Here is a 6015-nt window from a genome sequence, read left to right on the forward strand (position 1 = left end):
ATTATATCTTGGCAATTACAACAAGTAAAGGAGGCCCAATCATGTTTAAAGGGAATATTTAGTGGAGATTTAGTGATGATGATGGTGGGTCCCATATGTGGGCTGAAATTTATGGGGGGGGGTTAAGTGTAAAATTTGATAGCTAGGAGGTAAATAATTTGGAGGTTAAGGGTATTTTCTAGAATAGTGGGTGTATGTCATGTTTACATGGTGTATGGGGATTTTTGTGACCATAATTAATTTAAAATGATAAAATAATATTTCTGACAATATTTTCGTGTCCCGGGTAATGTTTGGTTGTTCGGTTGCGTATCGTTCCGTTAAAGCTTTTAATTGTACTGCCTAGTGTCTTTTATGCATCTTTTTGTAACGAATTTTAATTCCAACACTTAGGAAAGCGTTCAGGACCATTTAGTAAATTTTCTGAATAATACGAGTGTGTTAAAAGCTGAATTGTTGCTGAAAATGCAGAATTCTGTACTTAAAATGAGTTTTAGACACTTTCCGGCACTCAAACTTTCACCTAGTGACACAGTCTTATGGTCCTCACTTCCCTACACTCCCTACTGGTGTAGTACTTTATCCCTGGCTCATACTGGCCTCAATATAGTGTCTGTCTATGTGCTGGCATTGTCAGCATGTGTCTGAGTTATCCGCTGACTGTGATAGCTGTGCTTTGTGAATCAGGTGTGTCACTAAGAGTCTGTATGAGATAAATGGGGTGACTGTATGTAAATTGATGCACATGTATGTTTGTAACATAAATCAGTGAGCAGTTTAAAGTGTCAGTTGTTATCAAGCACAGTCATTAAGCACATAATTAGAATTAATTAATTGTACAGTACCTGTAATTGTGAGGGTTGTCACATGATTTGTCTCAAAAACTGATATGATCCTCTTTCACAAACTCACAAAAATATGTTTGTACATATTCCATTTCTGCATTTAAATTATGTTGTTGCATTTGTCTTTTATGTTTTAAAAATTCAAAAAGATTTTCGACAATTGATGTTGGATAGCTGATATTCAAAATCTCAAAGGCTAAACATGATGAACAGATGGGTTGGTTAATTGATTTGAAATGTTTAATATGATTCATGAATTTGAATCAGATTTTGGAATGTTTCAAAGTTGATAAATTTCAAATGTGAAGATTTTCAAATGTTTAGTTGATTCATTAAGATGAATCACAACATTGTTTGTAATAGAGTGTTTGAGATGTGTAGGTTTCTGATTCTGTTGCTACGGAAAGCCAGGAAATACATCAGAACCTGAGAAGAGCTTAAACTAAAAAAAACCAGGATTTGATTTCAAAGGTGATAACAAATTCCAGATAGCAATCCCAGCTCGATGATAAGGGGAGTCTGACGAGAGTTAGAGCCAGAGAAAGATCCGGGTACATGATTCCAAGAAAAGTTCCTGAAGAAGACCGATCAAGTTTGAAGAGTAGAATCGTCATGTTGAAGACTCTCACTGAAGATTCCGTTAACATTCAAGGGGGAGTCAGTTGATGCAGTTGTCTGTCAACTTCATCTTCGTTCGAGTCTTAGTTTAGGGCTGATTGCATATTGTATGGGAATATAGAGTAGTAGTGGTGATTTCCCAAGAAAGTTGATTTCACATATATGGACATGTCACTATGTGGGAAATCACAATGTCTGATTTCACATATATGGACATGTCACTATGTGGGAAATCACAATGTCTGATTTTGCTTATATGGACATCAATGTCACTATGAGTGAAATCATGGCACTATAAATACCCCATGAACGAAATCATTTGTAACAGTTCTTGTTTACGGATACCGATGTGCTGACGGTCTTCCAATTGAATGTAAACACTGTAATATCAATCAAAAGTGTGATTTAAGTGAATATCTAGCTGGTTCTACGTTAGTTACTTGTTTTCCGCACCTGTAACTGATCAAGACTCCTCTGATAGACTCGTTCGGGTCAGAATACGATCTTACAATTGTGTGCTGAATTGAACTTGATACGATTGATTCTGCCTTTCGTATTGAGTATAAACTCTTCTGATCGACTCGTTCGGGTCTGTATTCGATCCTTCAAGTGGTATCAGAGCTCAGGAGGAAGAGTTCATACCAATTCAGCTGTATTTTCTGATTTCTACACTTTCTATTTCAAATTGAAAAATTTTTCTCAGTTAAAATCGGTTCAAATTCTCACATATCACGCGCAAACATGTTTTAACAAATCCTGGAAAGTTTCAGAACTAAAATCGATCTAAAACTTAATTTTTTCGTTATTCCGCTTGAATTTCTGTTCGAAATGATGATGTCATCGTGATTCTGTTTGGAATTAGTTCTGTTTTCGCTTGAAACTGGTATCTCGCTTGAAATTGCTTTGTTATTTTGCTTGAAAACGACATTTAGCTTGAAGTGATTCCGCTTGAATCACTATTTCGCTTCAAAGTTAATCACGCTTGAACATACCTAGTGATTCCGCTTCAAGGGCTTATTTCGCTTGAAAGGTATTCCGCTTGAAGTGTTGATTTCGCTTGAACTGGGTATTCAGTGTGAAACAGTGATTCCGTTTGAACTTGTAATCCCGCTTGAAGAAGTAATTTCGTTTGAAACAGCTTGAAGCTCAAGAGATGGAGCAACGAAAGATAGCAAGAATGAAGAACTATGATGGAGAGCAAGACATTGGTTTGTACTACAAAAGTGGTGTTAATGACAAAACCACGTTTTCACCAAAAGTTGAAACTGCTTTCAATACAACGGGATCTTCTGAAAAGCCATCTCAAGGAACAAGTAGCAAAATGGGATTTTCTTCGTTTCCATCGTTTGATCCACATTTTTCTACAACAAAGAGTGGCAAAGTTCTTCAATGCAACATTGCTTTAAACCTTGAAAATGATCAGAATTATACTGAGGAAGTTGCTAAAAGCCACATGTCTTTGTTGGTAACTGTGCTTGAATCCTATGGAGGTTTAGTTGCAGGGAGGATCGGGAATCCAATGCTAACGAAAGAGGATTACGATCAAATTGATGTTGAGGAGATGGAATTGATGGATATAAAATGGTGCATGGCTAGTGTGTTGAGACGAGCTGAAAAGTTTAAACAAATTACAAGCAGAGATGATTTTCGCGATGCAAATGTTTCAACTTTAGGTTTTAATAACTCTAAAGTCACTTGTTTTCGTTGTAGGGAAAAGGGGCATTTCAAGAGGGAGTGCACAAATCGCGAAGCAAGTGGAGCTCAAAATCCTTTCGAAAACAACGATTACTATAAAAAGGCGATTTATCATCAAGTTACACACCAGCCACATCAACAACAACAGGCACAAACAGCACATGGTAGAAAAGAAATTGACGATTCAAAGAGAGCATGTCTTGTTAATCAGGACAATGGAAGTAGATTCAGTTGGGATAAATACATTCCAAAAGATAGTAAAGTATGTTTGGCAGATCAAGAAGATGAAAAATTGTGAGAAGGTTTCAGTTGGGACAATTATTGCCCAGACAAAGAATTCATGGCTAAAGAGATTTTAAATGCTAAAGTTTTTGTTGCTCAAGTTATTAATGCTTATACTGATGACTATTGGGCAGAAAAAGTAAGAAAACTTTTAAGTGGTGAAGCTGAGAAAAGGAAAGAAGTTGATGAAGAAGTCCAAGTGAGAGTGGTCAAAGAAGTTCCAAAATTTGAAATCAAAACAGATGTTGATGCAGTCAAGGTTCCTGAAAATTGTATGAATTGTGATTCTCTGATAAAGCAAAACAATGGATTGCTCCACAACATAAAAAGGCTGAAAGAATCATATGATACTTTAAACAGAGAGATGACTAAGTACAATGAGTCAAGCAGTGAACAAGCTGTAGCAATGAATACACTTAAAGGAGCATACATGAGACAGCTTGATAGTGTAAACTACTACACAGAGAAGTGTGCTGAGCTTGAATTGAAGTTGGCAACACAAAGAATTGAAACTGAAAGAGTTAACAATTTATTAAAAAGTTACTTATGTTCAACTTTTGTTGTTGACAGGATTTACCCAATTGTGGAAAGATTGAAGACGTTTGAGGAAGAGAAGACTTCGGAAGAGAAGAAGTCCGAGACAAATGAAGATGATGAACTAAAAATTTCTGGTAAGAAACCAAGTGTTGTTTACAATAGATGTCCACCCCCGGTTGAAAATGGATATTCTCCTCAAAATCCAAATTCTGAAAGAGTCAAAAAGGCAACAAACTTACAGTGGGAGTCTGGGTCGTCAGATAATTTTTCGGAAAATATTGATGTTAGGTTCACATCGTCCGACACTGATCATGAGTCCGAGTTGATAAAAAGTCTGGTCGATCAGGTGTTGGATAAAGATGACATAGAGGAGTCAAAAACGGAGTCCAAATCCGAGTCAAAGTCTGAGTCCGACACGTCAAAGTCAACAATCAAAAAGGACAAACGGGTTTATGATAAGGAATTTTTGTTATCAAAATCTAATTTGAATGATGAACCGGTCAAAGTAGCATATACTTTGAAAGATTCTGACAAATTATATTCTGATGAGATTTTTCCAATAAGAAGTGTTCAAATTGAAATGATTCAAAAGGTTTTCAAAATCACAGAAATTAATATTTCTGAAATAAAAGATTTAAATCTTTTTGGAAAACCTAAACAATACACTTCAAGAGATCAACAAAGAATAAACAAGAAAATGGGTTACAATTATGGTTATAGTTTTCAAAAGAAACCAAACCATAAGGGGTTGTGACAACTCGAGTTTTCAAGATTCCATCTTCGCATTAATTGCACATTAACGGTTTTGTTGTTTGATTGTTTACCTTGTAATTGTACACGTTGGATTATATGTTGAGATGCTTGTTTGATATGATTATCTATTTAATGTGATTATAGTGTGTGGTTCATCAACTTGTAAACTGTTTGAGATTAGGAACTCTACCCGATGAAACAACTTCAGTTTCGCCATAACCCACACGACGAAACAAAAAGTGTTTCGCCGTCCTTATCCCGACGAAACGAGTGTTTCGCCGGCCCAATGATTCGCCGAATCCCAGTAAGGGCCCAATACGTTACGCGGGTAGTTATTGGGTATTCTCCTTCATTCGTCACACTGTTGGCAGTTTAGAAACCTTAGAACTCTCTCTCCCTATTGACGGCGACTGTGTGCCCTCGGAGCCATCTATAATCGATCAAATCATTCCTTCTGTTCATCGCGGTTAGTGTTTAAACCCTTGCATGATTGTTGCTTGAAATCATTAACTGTTAATCGAAATTGTTAGGGATTGATGCTAAGTAATGTTATGTTCATGTTTAGATGATGAATTGTCTATAATAGTATCTAGTTTATCGGTCACAATTTCGTGTGTCGAGATCGGATTGCTTGTTGCTGATGATCAGAATAGGATGTTGATATTGATGAATCTGTGAATGTGCTCTCATGTAATGGCTAACACATATGCTAGATTGCCTAAGGTTAACACATGATTATGTTATGATTGGTATAATAAATGGTATCGATGATTGATGTATGACTGTACGATGTGCCGTATGATGATGATCGATGATAGTGTGTAACGGATGTGGATAATGGTTAGGGTTTCTGGGTAATCGTCAGTTACACGACGTAACTGACCTTGTAGACAAAACGCAAATCACGGCGAAACAGGGGGATGTTTCGCCGAAGATGATCACGACGAAAGGGATGGGTTTCGTCGAAGGGTTACATGACGAAACAAGTATGTTTCGTCAAGGGGTTAAACTGCACAGGGAACTCAGTTAAGTCTGTTAAGGGTTAAAAGGGTTAGTTAACTGTTGTTAAATGATAGAAATGACTTGCATGAGCTAGATTACGTGCTTTGTGTTATTTGGTGATCACTAAGTCAATACCCACTGTGATTGTACTTAAACGTGAACTTTGTGAATATAAACTGATTATGTAAACGTGCATACCATAGGCTTTGAGTGATTAGTTGGAACCAAGTAGTTAACAAAACCGAGCAAACCAAGGTGAGTTCACACTCTTTCCACTGCATGG

This window comes from Helianthus annuus, chromosome 1 (genome assembly GCF_002127325.2).
Source record: "Helianthus annuus cultivar XRQ/B chromosome 1, HanXRQr2.0-SUNRISE, whole genome shotgun sequence".
In the NCBI taxonomy this organism is placed as follows: Eukaryota; Viridiplantae; Streptophyta; class Magnoliopsida; order Asterales; family Asteraceae; genus Helianthus; species Helianthus annuus.